Here is a 16,388-nt window from a genome sequence, read left to right on the forward strand (position 1 = left end):
AAGTAGATAGTGCTGGATGGGTGATTGGAGAAATGCACGGGACAGACAGGAGGATTCCTACACTGCATAGGTCCTAACTGGGTATTTAGAAGAGCGTATCAATAGTTTGTAGCTGGTTAGAGGTGTGCATGCATAGTGTATAAAATATTGTACCTGCACTTGTGTTAGTGACTACGCAATTCCTTAAGTATACGACTAATAACTGTAGTAATTTCAGTGTTGCAAAGAAAGTGCGTGCTGAATTTATAAGTGCTTAGGTATTGGTGGAGTGATAATACGTAGATAGTGCTGGATGGGTGATTGGAGAAGTGCTTGGGACATACAGAAGGATTACTAGACTGCATAGGTATTAACTGGGTATTTAGAAGAGCGTATTAATAGTATGTAGCTTGTTAGAGATCTGCATGCATAGTGTACAAAACATTGTACCTGTACTTGGGTTAGTGGCTAGGCCATCCCTTAAGTGTATGACTAATAACTGGAGTAATTTCAGTGCTGCAAAAAGAGTGCATGGTAAATTTATAAGCGCTTAGGTATTGGCAGAGTGATAGTATACGTACATAGTGCTGGATGGGTGAATGGACAAGTGCATGGGACAGACAGAAGGATTCCTAGACTGCATAGGTACTAACTGAGTATTTAAGACTATCAGTGCTATATAGCTGATTAGAGGTCTGCATGCATAGTGCACAGAATATTGTAGCTGTACTAGTAATGGTGTGTCTATGGTTTTGAGAATGGTAGTCTGTATTTTAGGGTGTGAGAAGGTGCATCAGATGATCACGTGGATGATGTTATCAGTGATGTCATTTGAGATGTCATCAGTGATGTCACTGACCATGTCATGAGTGATGTAATATGTGACGTCAATAGCACTGCATTGCGGGGGGGTGAGTTATAGTTAGCACAACTAACAATAACGGACGAATTTCTCTTGTTTTGTACAAGTGAAATGTCCAACTAGCTATGACGTCCATGAAACCTGTTGTTTTTTCAGTGAATTTCTGAGGTTTTTTAAATGCTAATTTTTAACTATAATGTCCCTAAAACTTGTGTTTTTTTCAGTGAATTTTATAAATATGTATTTAATCTCTCACTCTTACAAGGAAGGAATCAGCACTCAGGTTGTATTTTGGAAGTATTTAATCTGCAAGGGACGTGATCCACGAGTTTCGGCACGTCCGAACCTTGATAACAATACAAGACGTCATTGTAGCAACCTTATTACAATGTACAAATGCCTCCAGTTGCCAACATTAACAAAGGACTACATATTACTTTAATCCAAAAAGCTGTCCGCCATATTGGCCTGGTCACGATGTGAAAATTCAGGAATTGATACAATAAAGAAAAGAAAACAAGTGTTAATATGCACACAATGCATATGGCTGGGTTCAAACTGGAATGGCATGGTGAGCAAAAAAAGGATGGATTTAGGCCCAGATCTCTGTTCTGGGGAGAATGTATGACATTGTTGTGCATTCTGCCCATCAACTGTTGTTTTTGATCATGCCACATGTTACCAGAAGTCACCTAATCTCCCCTTGTCTAAAACCAAAATGAATTTGTTCTTGTGTGATGTAACCCATGCTCATGTAAAGCACTCCAATACCTGACAAGTCTGCACTATATAAAACTGCAAAAACACAAAAAATAAAAAGTGTTTTGCACACTTCTGTCATTGGGCTACATGTGGGCTACATCTGGGTGATATTTGTGCTACATTTGGGCTCTTTCGTCTCTGGTGGCCATCTTGGGAGACTTATTTGTTATGAAGTTTCCTAATTTCCTCCTTTACTACAGTCTCCTCAGTAGGAAATACTTTCAGTTTTTTTACTTTGATTCCATCACGAAGGCATTCAGATGTGTCAGACATTTGCCATAAATTCAGAATGTTAGTACTCTAGTTGCTCATTAGATCACAGTAGTAAAGCTACTAATCACCAGGGAAGTATGCTGCTTGTATTCAAAGTGCATGTTTCAGTCTGCATGTTAGAATCTTTTAATGAAATAGAAGAGGATTTGAGAAGTCAAAATGTGCCCTAACTTTTCTTTCTGCAGCACTAATCAAAATTTCTATGGCAAAATGAAGCCCCTCATTTTGTTCCTTTAAATTAAATGTTTTAAGTGTTACCACTTTATTCCAATCAAGATGGCTTCAGGTGTTCCATACTTTTGTCATAAGTAAGACTGTTAGCGCTCTAGTTGTTCCAGGGATGTGGAATTCCTATAGCCCAACGCCCAGGATAGATTGTTTGGGGTCAAGGGAAACACGTTTTCAAGTGTATTTTGTCCGGAAGGGCATTGTCTACAGCTAAGGTAATATGTGTGTCCCTGTATTAACGCTGTTCAAACTTATATTTATGGTACATTAATGCAAAGCCTTTATTATTAGGGTGAGCACTAAAAGTAAATGTTAGCACGCCCTGCACTACTGACAGTGGGTCCAGAATAAACATGTACACACATTTTCAAAGTTTAGGAATACGAGGCTATGTATAATGATCCCAGAAAGCTCTCTGATTATATGCAAATATTTGCAGAAGCTTGAAAGCAACAGTTATGATTCGTTGCTTTCAAAATAAAATGTTCACAAAAATCATTTTGCTACACTACTGTTAGATTGTAGGTACCATATCTTTGCAGCATCATTTAGTAACATGTTGATGTATGCTTGTATTTCCCAAAAATATACATAATGGAAAATCAGTGTAACCAGTTAAAATACAATTGTGGGAAACAAAAATAAACAAGCATTGGCAAAGCCAGTAGGTCTGAACTTGGTGGTCAGGCTTTTGGTTTTGTCAATGCGTGACTTGTTTAGGCGTGGTTTTTGTAAAACCTTATTGTGTGGGAGCCGCAGCGCCCTCACCATTCTAACAAGCATTGGAAAAAGCAAAAATTGTTTTTGGTCCTAAAAAGCACACATTGCCACAGCAGTTCCAGGGACTTTGTGTGCCAATATCCTTCTTGTAAAAGAGCAGAATACTGTCACCCACAGTGAAGCCAGCTGATGAACCGAGGAAAGGAGAGAGAGAGAGACATATCATTTTATTAAACAGAAAAGGTCATGATTAACGCCAGGCCTAATTAGAGGCCCAATTATTAACTAAAGTCTCAATTGTGCATCCATGGTACATATCCGTACATTAAGTGCATATATACAGTTTCCGTGAATTCACAAGAATTTACAGAAGTAAGCCAAGAAATAGTACTCCTAGAAAATATTTGTGAACTGCATTTTAGCATGAGCAAACGTTCATGTGTAGATTTACTCATGTGAAACTCTGAATGTTTCAAGATCACTTTTCCTCCAACCACTTTTTTCCCAACCCCGGAAGAAGTTTTACGTCTGCCACTGTCAGGAGTAAATTTCCAACCTTTTTCAGTACAGGAAAAGGTTACAAAAGAGTTGGTGAAAACCCTTAAAACATGCAAGTTAGTAGGTTTGCACAGACTCAAAATGGCATTCCAACCCTTGAACTATTGCTTAGCACTAAGTTAAGCCCCAGTATGTAGGCCTGCAGAAACGTAGCAACATAAGGGAATTGCTAGTATTCAAACCCTACTATGGTACAAGCTCTGGCATAATTAGAGAGGCTTTATCAGAACTCTTACATAATGAGATTGCTGCCGTAATTTTTCGCCGCATTACATGGCAGAAAAGGGACAAATGGATTTTGTTACAGGACAAGTAGATTTATGAAGCAACCTGCCCCATGGACAAGAAGATATTTTATTAAATCCCACACCCCTGTGTTCTTTAGAACACTCTGGGACTTTCTGTCATTGGGCTATACTTGGGCTACATCTGGGTGATATTTGTGCTACATTTGGGCTCTTTTGTCTCTGGTGGTCATCTTGGGAGACTTATTTGTTATTGAAGTTTCCTAATTTCCTCATTTACTACAGTCTCCTCAGTAGGAAATACTTTCAGTTTTTTACTTTGGTTCCATCAAGAAGGCATTCAGATGTTTCACACATTTGACATAGATTCTGAATGTAAGCACTCTAGTTGCTCATCACATCACTGTAGTAAAGCTACTGCTCACCAGGGAAGTCTGCTGCTGGTATTCGTAGTGCATGTTTCAGTCTGCATATTATAATTTTGTAATGAAATAGAAGAGGATTTGAGAAGTCAAAATGTGCCCTAATTTTTCTTTCTGCAGCACTAATCATAATTTCTATGGCAAAATGAAGTCCCTCATTTTGTTCCTTTTTAAAGTAAATGTTTGAAGAGTTGCCCCTTTATTCCAATCAAGATGGCTTCAGGTGTGCTATACTTTTGTCATAAGTAAGGCAGTTAGCACTCTAGTTGTTCTTTAGAACACTCTGGGAAGCTGCAGTAGAACACAAAGGAATCAACTGACAGTCTCCGCCCATGTTGGTTGTACATGTTTTACTGAGAATGTCAGACTTCATTCTCACATCACTGAGAAAGATAATGTGAATCTACTGAAAATATGCTCTCAGTTTTGCTTATAGATCACCTTCCAAACCTCTGTGGGAAAAACATGAGAAAATAGTTTTCTCTCAAACATCATTCATGATATCCCAGTAGAAGGCTTTTTCACGTGGTAAAATCAGCTTAGAACACACCACAATTCCTAAAATGAGTATGGTACCATCAACAAATGATTTATAATGTAATTAAAGTCTTAAAGCCTTCTATTAACTGCAATGCTTTTTAATGAGGTGCTATGTATATTAGTCCCAAGATGGCTGCCAACACTTCTTGGATGAAGTACTGACAGCCAATCAGATCTCACGATGAGATGTGGGGTTAGGCTCCACCCAGATATATATATATATATATATATATATTCAACACAGTGAGGGAACCCTTTTAGGAAACTGCCACACACGAACTCATTGAAGAACTCTTTATTTTGCAAGAACCTGCCAGCAGGAATTCAAAGGCGACGGTCTTCAAGGTAAGTCAACTGCCAAATGCATTTCGAGAGGCTCGCTCTCTTCTTCAGTGGCTTGTGCGTCATCTGCCAGGATTCACACTAATTAATAGCACAGTCCCCGCCCCATAGGCGTTAGCATCTGCGGCGTTTTTATGGGAACTGTAGTCCAAGTCAGGTAGGGATTATTTCCTGGTGAAATGGATCCAAATTTAAAACCCAGTGGAAGAAGGCACATCACGTTCGTCTCCCTGCCCTGCTTCCAGTTTCTGCATAGAGTGTTCAAAAAGGCAACCCCTGCAAATGCCTTTAAGCTCGTTCGTGACCAATTGCCCCCTCAAAATGGAGAGCTGGCTCTGTTGCTGCAGCGAGCAGTTTCCACGACCGGGCGGCCGTTTAAATTCAACACAGTGAGGGAACCCTTTTAGGAAACTGCCACACACGAACTCATTGAAGAACTCTTTATTTTGCAAGAACCTGCCAGCAGGAATTCAAAGGCGACGGTCTTCAAGGTAAGTCAACTGCCAAATGCATTTCGAGAGGCTCGCTCTCTTCTTCAGTGGCTTGTGCGTCATCTGCCAGGATTCACACTAATTAATAGCACAGTCCCCGCCCCATAGGCGTTAGCATCTGCGGCGTTTTTATGGGAACTGTAGTCCAAGTCAGGTAGGGATTATTTCCTGGTGAAATGGATCCAAATTTAAAACCCAGTGGAAGAAGGCACATCACGTTCGTCTCCCTGCCCTGCTTCCAGTTTCTGCATAGAGTGTTCAAAAAGGCAACCCCTGCAAATGCCTTTAAGCTCGTTCGTGACCAATTGCCCCCTCAAAATGGAGAGCTGGCTCTGTTGCTGCAGCGAGCAGTTTCCACGACCGGGCGGCCGTTTAAATTCAACACAGTGAGGGAACCCTTTTAGGAAACTGCCACACACGAACTCATTGAAGAACTCTTTATTTTGCAAGAACCTGCCAGCAGGAATTCAAAGGCGACGGTCTTCAAGGTAAGTCAACTGCCAAATGCATTTCGAGAGGCTCGCTCTCTTCTTCAGTGGCTTGTGCGTCATCTGCCAGGATTCACACTAATTAATAGCACAGTCCCCGCCCCATAGGCGTTAGCATCTGCGGCGTTTTTATGGGAACTGTAGTCCAAGTCAGGTAGGGATTATTTCCTGGTGAAATGGATCCAAATTTAAAACCCAGTGGAAGAAGGCACATCACGTTCGTCTCCCTGCCCTGCTTCCAGTTTCTGCATAGAGTGTTCAAAAAGGCAACCCCTGCAAATGCCTTTAAGCTCGTTCGTGACCAATTGCCCCCTCAAAATGGAGAGCTGGCTCTGTTGCTGCAGCGAGCAGTTTCCACGACCGGGCGGCCGTTTAAATTCAACACAGTGAGGGAACCCTTTTAGGAAACTGCCACACACGAACTCATTGAAGAACTCTTTATTTTGCAAGAACCTGCCAGCAGGAATTCAAAGGCGACGGTCTTCAAGGTAAGTCAACTGCCAAATGCATTTCGAGAGGCTCGCTCTCTTCTTCAGTGGCTTGTGCGTCATCTGCCAGGATTCACACTAATTAATAGCACAGTCCCCGCCCCATAGGCGTTAGCATCTGCGGCGTTTTTATGGGAACTGTAGTCCAAGTCAGGTAGGGATTATTTCCTGGTGAAATGGATCCAAATTTAAAACCCAGTGGAAGAAGGCACATCACGTTCGTCTCCCTGCCCTGCTTCCAGTTTCTGCATAGAGTGTTCAAAAAGGCAACCCCTGCAAATGCCTTTAAGCTCGTTCGTGACCAATTGCCCCCTCAAAATGGAGAGCTGGCTCTGTTGCTGCAGCGAGCAGTTTCCACGACCGGGCGGCCGTTTAAATTCAACACAGTGAGGGAACCCTTTTAGGAAACTGCCACACACGAACTCATTGAAGAACTCTTTATTTTGCAAGAACCTGCCAGCAGGAATTCAAAGGCGACGGTCTTCAAGGTAAGTCAACTGCCAAATGCATTTCGAGAGGCTCGCTCTCTTCTTCAGTGGCTTGTGCGTCATCTGCCAGGATTCACACTAATTAATAGCACAGTCCCCGCCCCATAGGCGTTAGCATCTGCGGCGTTTTTATGGGAACTGTAGTCCAAGTCAGGTAGGGATTATTTCCTGGTGAAATGGATCCAAATTTAAAACCCAGTGGAAGAAGGCACATCACGTTCGTCTCCCTGCCCTGCTTCCAGTTTCTGCATAGAGTGTTCAAAAAGGCAACCCCTGCAAATGCCTTTAAGCTCGTTCGTGACCAATTGCCCCCTCAAAATGGAGAGCTGGCTCTGTTGCTGCAGCGAGCAGTTTCCACGACCGGGCGGCCGTTTAAATTCAACACAGTGAGGGAACCCTTTTAGGAAACTGCCACACACGAACTCATTGAAGAACTCTTTATTTTGCAAGAACCTGCCAGCAGGAATTCAAAGGCGACGGTCTTCAAGGTAAGTCAACTGCCAAATGCATTTCGAGAGGCTCGCTCTCTTCTTCAGTGGCTTGTGCGTCATCTGCCAGGATTCACACTAATTAATAGCACAGTCCCCGCCCCATAGGCGTTAGCATCTGCGGCGTTTTTATGGGAACTGTAGTCCAAGTCAGGTAGGGATTATTTCCTGGTGAAATGGATCCAAATTTAAAACCCAGTGGAAGAAGGCACATCACGTTCGTCTCCCTGCCCTGCTTCCAGTTTCTGCATAGAGTGTTCAAAAAGGCAACCCCTGCAAATGCCTTTAAGCTCGTTCGTGACCAATTGCCCCCTCAAAATGGAGAGCTGGCTCTGTTGCTGCAGCGAGCAGTTTCCACGACCGGGCGGCCGTTTAAATTCAACACAGTGAGGGAACCCTTTTAGGAAACTGCCACACACGAACTCATTGAAGAACTCTTTATTTTGCAAGAACCTGCCAGCAGGAATTCAAAGGCGACGGTCTTCAAGGTAAGTCAACTGCCAAATGCATTTCGAGAGGCTCGCTCTCTTCTTCAGTGGCTTGTGCGTCATCTGCCAGGATTCACACTAATTAATAGCACAGTCCCCGCCCCATAGGCGTTAGCATCTGCGGCGTTTTTATGGGAACTGTAGTCCAAGTCAGGTAGGGATTATTTCCTGGTGAAATGGATCCAAATTTAAAACCCAGTGGAAGAAGGCACATCACGTTCGTCTCCCTGCCCTGCTTCCAGTTTCTGCATAGAGTGTTCAAAAAGGCAACCCCTGCAAATGCCTTTAAGCTCGTTCGTGACCAATTGCCCCCTCAAAATGGAGAGCTGGCTCTGTTGCTGCAGCGAGCAGTTTCCACGACCGGGCGGCCGTTTAAATTCAACACAGTGAGGGAACCCTTTTAGGAAACTGCCACACACGAACTCATTGAAGAACTCTTTATTTTGCAAGAACCTGCCAGCAGGAATTCAAAGGCGACGGTCTTCAAGGTAAGTCAACTGCCAAATGCATTTCGAGAGGCTCGCTCTCTTCTTCAGTGGCTTGTGCGTCATCTGCCAGGATTCACACTAATTAATAGCACAGTCCCCGCCCCATAGGCGTTAGCATCTGCGGCGTTTTTATGGGAACTGTAGTCCAAGTCAGGTAGGGATTATTTCCTGGTGAAATGGATCCAAATTTAAAACCCAGTGGAAGAAGGCACATCACGTTCGTCTCCCTGCCCTGCTTCCAGTTTCTGCATAGAGTGTTCAAAAAGGCAACCCCTGCAAATGCCTTTAAGCTCGTTCGTGACCAATTGCCCCCTCAAAATGGAGAGCTGGCTCTGTTGCTGCAGCGAGCAGTTTCCACGACCGGGCGGCCGTTTAAATTCAACACAGTGAGGGAACCCTTTTAGGAAACTGCCACACACGAACTCATTGAAGAACTCTTTATTTTGCAAGAACCTGCCAGCAGGAATTCAAAGGCGACGGTCTTCAAGGTAAGTCAACTGCCAAATGCATTTCGAGAGGCTCGCTCTCTTCTTCAGTGGCTTGTGCGTCATCTGCCAGGATTCACACTAATTAATAGCACAGTCCCCGCCCCATAGGCGTTAGCATCTGCGGCGTTTTTATGGGAACTGTAGTCCAAGTCAGGTAGGGATTATTTCCTGGTGAAATGGATCCAAATTTAAAACCCAGTGGAATAAGGCACATCACGTTCGTCTCCCTGCCCTGCTTCCAGTTTCTGCATAGAGTGTTCAAAAAGGCAACCCCTGCAAATGCCTTTAAGCTCGTTCGTGACCAATTGCCCCCTCAAAATGGAGAGCTGGCTCTGTTGCTGCAGCGAGCAGTTTCCACGACCGGGCGGCCGTTTAAATTCAACACAGTGAGGGAACCCTTTTAGGAAACTGCCACACACGAACTCATTGAAGAACTCTTTATTTTGCAAGAACCTGCCAGCAGGAATTCAAAGGCGACGGTCTTCAAGGTAAGTCAACTGCCAAATGCATTTCGAGAGGCTCGCTCTCTTCTTCAGTGGCTTGTGCGTCATCTGCCAGGATTCACACTAATTAATAGCACAGTCCCCGCCCCATAGGCGTTAGCATCTGCGGCGTTTTTATGGGAACTGTAGTCCAAGTCAGGTAGGGATTATTTCCTGGTGAAATGGATCCAAATTTAAAACCCAGTGGAAGAAGGCACATCACGTTCGTCTCCCTGCCCTGCTTCCAGTTTCTGCATAGAGTGTTCAAAAAGGCAACCCCTGCAAATGCCTTTAAGCTCGTTCGTGACCAATTGCCCCCTCAAAATGGAGAGCTGGCTCTGTTGCTGCAGCGAGCAGTTTCCACGACCGGGCGGCCGTTTAAATTCAACACAGTGAGGGAACCCTTTTAGGAAACTGCCACACACGAACTCATTGAAGAACTCTTTATTTTGCAAGAACCTGCCAGCAGGAATTCAAAGGCGACGGTCTTCAAGGTAAGTCAACTGCCAAATGCATTTCGAGAGGCTCGCTCTCTTCTTCAGTGGCTTGTGCGTCATCTGCCAGGATTCACACTAATTAATAGCACAGTCCCCGCCCCATAGGCGTTAGCATCTGCGGCGTTTTTATGGGAACTGTAGTCCAAGTCAGGTAGGGATTATTTCCTGGTGAAATGGATCCAAATTTAAAACCCAGTGGAAGAAGGCACATCACGTTCGTCTCCCTGCCCTGCTTCCAGTTTCTGCATAGAGTGTTCAAAAAGGCAACCCCTGCAAATGCCTTTAAGCTCGTTCGTGACCAATTGCCCCCTCAAAATGGAGAGCTGGCTCTGTTGCTGCAGCGAGCAGTTTCCACGACCGGGCGGCCGTTTAAATTCAACACAGTGAGGGAACCCTTTTAGGAAACTGCCACACACGAACTCATTGAAGAACTCTTTATTTTGCAAGAACCTGCCAGCAGGAATTCAAAGGCGACGGTCTTCAAGGTAAGTCAACTGCCAAATGCATTTCGAGAGGCTCGCTCTCTTCTTCAGTGACTTGTGCGTCATCTGCCAGGATTCACACTAATTAATAGCACAGTCCCCGCCCCATAGGCGTTAGCATCTGCGGCGTTTTTATGGGAACTGTAGTCCAAGTCAGGTAGGGATTATTTCCTGGTGAAATGGATCCAAATTTAAAACCCAGTGGAAGAAGGCACATCACGTTCGTCTCCCTGCCCTGCTTCCAGTTTCTGCATAGAGTGTTCAAAAAGGCAACCCCTGCAAATGCCTTTAAGCTCGTTCGAGCTTAAAGGCATTTGCTCGCTGCAGCAACAGAGCCAGCTCTCCATTTTGAGGGGGCAATTGGTCACGAACGAGCTTAAAGGCATTTGCAGGGGTTGCCTTTTTGAACACTCTATGCAGAAACTGGAAGCAGGGCAGGGAGACGAACGTGATGTGCCTTCTTCCACTGGGTTTTAAATTTGGATCCATTTTGTCAGGTCTGTCGTGGGTGCTCCTCAGGATTGGATTGATGCTATAAGGGGGCCCACCTCCAGATCATCCCAAGTCTAACAATACAATGTTACAGACTGTTAAGGAGATCAGGCGGGGGAAAAAGATAGGTCCGGAGGGGAACTGCTGGGCAACTGGAACCGCGACCTGTAATTACAGAAGCAAGGGATGAGTGCACCTATACCTCTACGCTAGACAACAGTCTAATCAATATACCACATGCTATCTCACCTGTTTCCTACAGGTCTGGATAACAAAGGAACATCTAAAGGGCGGCTTCTAAATCCCCTGGTTCTGCTGCCAGACGTAAGATGAAGATAGCCCAACTCTGCCCAAAACAAAAGGGGAAAAAACAAGGATTCTCCTTGATAGTAGATCACACTTAAATGTTCCTCCTCCCAGGAAATATAAGCAATGAACGATTCAGGGGATTGTAGAGAGAGTGTTAACCCCAAGCAATGGCATACATTCCCTGAATAAGTCTTGGATCAAATGAGCAACAGGTAGAAAATCATAAGCCCAGCAAAAGCAAAATAAACAAAGCGTCTATACAGATCCTGCTCTGTAAGCGCTACAAAGTCAGTTTTGTACCATGAATGGGTTCTGCGGCACCTAAGCCCAGGTGTCCTGCACAAACCGGAGCAAGACGCTCCCTGAAGATAATAGTGTATCTGATACACGAACACCAGGTTCCAAAAAAGAAGTGATCGCACTCTTTAAACACCACGCTCCAACAAAGGAAAAACCTGAGGCTTGGCGAGCAGTTCACGATATGGGCGTTTCCTAAGCCCCACCAGGTAAATCCAGAAAGACGGGTGCCAGGAATCCGGAGGACCGAGCAGATGCAGGCGCTTCCTAAGCCCCACCAGATAAATCCAAACCACAAGTCACTAGCGCTAAACCACAGCGCTCGTAATGGGCGCTTCCTAAGCCCCGCCTCGGCAGCCCTGATCCAAGCCAAATGGACCCACGCTACCGCCACCGATCTCCAAAGCACCTCCAGCCAGAAAACAGGTCACACGCTAAGAATCAGCAAACAGGAATAATCGGCAGCGCGTCCACCGTCAGACGCCATGTTTATTCCATAGACGCGCAGCGTCATAGCAGCGCGCCTGGCAAAGGATCATGGGATTTGTAGTTTTCTATCCCGTTCATAGCAAAAGAGCAGGCAGTGTTTACCAGCGGTCGGGGGAATCGTGACACATTTCACCAGGAAATAATCCCTACCTGACTTGGACTACAGTTCCCATAAAAACGCCGCAGATGCTAACGCCTATGGGGCGGGGACTGTGCTATTAATTAGTGTGAATCCTGGCAGATGACGCACAAGCCACTGAAGAAGAGAGCGAGCCTCTCGAAATGCATTTGGCAGTTGACTTACCTTGAAGACCGTCGCCTTTGAATTCCTGCTGGCAGGTTCTTGCAAAATAAAGAGTTCTTCAATGAGTTCGTGTGTGGCAGTTTCCTAAAAGGGTTCCCTCACTGTGTTGAATTTAAACGGCCGCCCGGTCGTGGAAACTGCTCGCTGCAGCAACAGAGCCAGCTCTCCATTTTGAGGGGGCAATTGGTCACGAACGAGCTTAAAGGCATTTGCAGGGGTTGCCTTTTTGAACACTCTATGCAGAAACTGGAAGCAGGGCAGGGAGACGAACGTGATGTGCCTTCTTCCACTGGGTTTTAAATTTGGATCCATTTCACCAGGAAATAATCCCTACCTGACTTGGACTACAGTTCCCATAAAAACGCCGCAGATGCTAACGCCTATGGGGCGGGGACTGTGCTATTAATTAGTGTGAATCCTGGCAGATGACGCACAAGCCACTGAAGAAGAGAGCGAGCCTCTCGAAATGCATTTGGCAGTTGACTTACCTTGAAGACCGTCGCCTTTGAATTCCTGCTGGCAGGTTCTTGCAAAATAAAGAGTTCTTCAATGAGTTCGTGTGTGGCAGTTTCCTAAAAGGGTTCCCTCACTGTGTTGAATTTAAACGGCCGCCCGGTCGTGGAAACTGCTCGCTGCAGCAACAGAGCCAGCTCTCCATTTTGAGGGGGCAATTGGTCACGAACGAGCTTAAAGGCATTTGCAGGGGTTGCCTTTTTGAACACTCTATGCAGAAACTGGAAGCAGGGCAGGGAGACGAACGTGATGTGCCTTCTTCCACTGGGTTTTAAATTTGGATCCATTTCACCAGGAAATAATCCCTACCTGACTTGGACTACAGTTCCCATAAAAACGCCGCAGATGCTAACGCCTATGGGGCGGGGACTGTGCTATTAATTAGTGTGAATCCTGGCAGATGACGCACAAGCCACTGAAGAAGAGAGCGAGCCTCTCGAAATGCATTTGGCAGTTGACTTACCTTGAAGACCGTCGCCTTTGAATTCCTGCTGGCAGGTTCTTGCAAAATAAAGAGTTCTTCAATGAGTTCGTGTGTGGCAGTTTCCTAAAAGGGTTCCCTCACTGTGTTGAATTTAAACGGCCGCCCGGTCGTGGAAACTGCTCGCTGCAGCAACAGAGCCAGCTCTCCATTTTGAGGGGGCAATTGGTCACGAACGAGCTTAAAGGCATTTGCAGGGGTTGCCTTTTTGAACACTCTATGCAGAAACTGGAAGCAGGGCAGGGAGACGAACGTGATGTGCCTTCTTCCACTGGGTTTTAAATTTGGATCCATTTCACCAGGAAATAATCCCTACCTGACTTGGACTACAGTTCCCATAAAAACGCCGCAGATGCTAACGCCTATGGGGCGGGGACTGTGCTATTAATTAGTGTGAATCCTGCAGATGACGCACAAGCCACTGAAGAAGAGAGCGAGCCTCTCGAAATGCATTTGGCAGTTGACTTACCTTGAAGACCGTCGCCTTTGAATTCCTGCTGGCAGGTTCTTGCAAAATAAAGAGTTCTTCAATGAGTTCGTGTGTGGCAGTTTCCTAAAAGGGTTCCCTCACTGTGTTGAATTTAAACGGCCGCCCGGTCGTGGAAACTGCTCGCTGCAGCAACAGAGCCAGCTCTCCATTTTGAGGGGGCAATTGGTCACGAACGAGCTTAAAGGCATTTGCAGGGGTTGCCTTTTTGAACACTCTATGCAGAAACTGGAAGCAGGGCAGGGAGACGAACGTGATGTGCCTTATTCCACTGGGTTTTAAATTTGGATCCATTTCACCAGGAAATAATCCCTACCTGACTTGGACTACAGTTCCCATAAAAACGCCGCAGATGCTAACGCCTATGGGGCGGGGACTGTGCTATTAATTAGTGTGAATCCTGGCAGATGACGCACAAGCCACTGAAGAAGAGAGCGAGCCTCTCGAAATGCATTTGGCAGTTGACTTACCTTGAAGACCGTCGCCTTTGAATTCCTGCTGGCAGGTTCTTGCAAAATAAAGAGTTCTTCAATGAGTTCGTGTGTGGCAGTTTCCTAAAAGGGTTCCCTCACTGTGTTGAATATATATATATATATATATATATATATATATATATATATTTTTTTTTTTTTTTTCATTTAATATCTAAAAAACTACTGAACAGATTTACACCATTTAACAAAAAGCCACGAGTCTGAACCAAGGACTACCTCTTTGCCAAATTTAGTGTAATTCCGTCCGGGCTGTAGCTGCGACTAAATGTTCCTATGGGAAATTGCATGGGGAAAACACGTTTGAGACCCTCTGTTTTCTCTGCCCCTGCTTGATGAATCACCTCGAAACTTTCAAGATAGGAGCGGACCGGAGCGCCCCACAAGTTTTGAAAATTTTGCGAAGATTCGTCAACCGGCGCCAAAGTTATTGCAAATAGATTGTTGCGGATTTCCTATGGAAAATAGGTCCTAACTATAACTACCTACTGGCAACCGCCAGTAGGAGATATATATATATATATATATATATATATATATACACACATATACATATATATATATATACATATTTACACACACACAGACATAGGGTCAAGGTACGTATATGTGGAGTCAGATATACCGGTGAATATTTTTATACTCAGTAGTCTGGCTACGATATAGTTTTACCTCGATCTTCCCTCCCCGATATCCTGAAACCACACCCTTTCTCCCACAATTTTACTGTTGGACCTGTGGGTTGTAGCCAGTGGTGTACTAAGGCTATGCATTAGCACCTACGAACCCTGGTTCTGCAGACTTGTGTCTTATAGTATGTTTTTCTGACTTGGGGACTATATTTAACAAGCATTTGCAATGCAATAGGTCTCGCATTAGGAAAGTTTGAGCTATTGGTATTGTAAATGACAAATTTTTATTTATGTTTTGTTTTTGAAAATAGCGAAATTTATAGCTTTGTCATTTACAATGCCAATAGTTATAACTTTCGCAAATGTGACACCTATAGCATTTGTAATGCAATATGAGTTGTATTTACGTGACTTACATGTATTGATATTACAAATAACAATGGCTTTTAATTTTTTTTCAATATTTAATACTTAAATAAAAGTTATTGTAATTTATAATGGCAATAGCTTAAAGTTTTGTAAATAACTTTTGTGAAGATTATGTTCAGTGTATTTTATTGTGACAAAAATCCAAGAACAGAAGTGGAATATTAACATCTTTTTGTTACATTTGTAATAAAGCTTAAAACATTGAGAGAACATATTTGAACCAGGTGTTGTTGAATGGTTGCACAGATTGATGCGGTGGTGGCGCTGAGTGATGTTGTGATGGCGAACGAGTGATGCTGTGGCGTTCAGCGATGCTGTGGTAGCGCATAGTGATGTTGTGGTGCCTCTGAGTGATGCTGTGGTGGTGCGGAGTGATGCTGTATGCTATGCCAGTGCTCGAAAAATCCAAACAATTGTACTTGTCCTGCAGGACTAGTACCTTAAAAAATGTCCTCGACCTAACTGCAGCCTACTTGACCTCCGTCTCTGAAAGCGGAGCAAATGTGACAAGATAACAAGATTTAAAGGCATCTTTATTACTCATTAACTTTGTGAGCAATAAAAATTCCTTTAAATCTTGTTATCTTGTCACATTTGCTCTGTTTTCACAGACAGAGGACAAAAGTTGTTTTGTTTTCCTACTCGCCAGAAAGGGCGAGTAGGACCTAAAAACAGCTCGCCCTTGTTAAATTAAGCTCGACTATGCGAGCGGTTGAGTGGAATCTTCGAGCCCTGTAAGCTATGTTTTGTTTTGTTATGCTATGCTATGTATTGCTATCCTATGCTTTGATTTGTTATGCTATGCTATGCTGTGTTTTGTTATGCTATGCTATGTTTTGTTATGCTATGCTATGTTTTGCTATGCTATGCTTTGTTATGCTATGCTATGTTTTGTTATGCTATGCTATGTTTTGTTGTGTTTTATTATGCTATGCTTTGTTTTGCTATGTTGTTTTGCTATGCTATGTTTTGTTGTGTTTGGTATTCTATGTTTTGCTATGCTATTATATGTTTTGTTTTGCTATGCTATGTTTTGTTGTGTTTTGTTAAGCTATGCTATGTTTTGTTGTGTTTTGCTATGTTTTGTTATGCTATGTGATGTTGTGTTTTGTTATGCTATGTTTTGTTATGTTGTGCTATGTTTTGTTATGCTATGCTATGTTTT

At 44.0% G+C, this 16,388-nt stretch overlaps 1 protein-coding gene across 2 annotated transcripts in view; it reads left to right on the forward strand.

Moving 5' to 3' along the window:
- The window catches only part of RBM46 (RNA binding motif protein 46), a 703,675-nt gene that overhangs the window by 215,248 nt on the left and 472,039 nt on the right, over positions 1-16,388 (forward strand). The gene's annotated exons all lie outside the window — the stretch shown is intronic.

Source organism: Lissotriton helveticus, chromosome 2_1 (assembly GCF_964261635.1).
Source record: "Lissotriton helveticus chromosome 2_1, aLisHel1.1, whole genome shotgun sequence".
In the NCBI taxonomy this organism is placed as follows: Eukaryota; Metazoa; Chordata; class Amphibia; order Caudata; family Salamandridae; genus Lissotriton; species Lissotriton helveticus.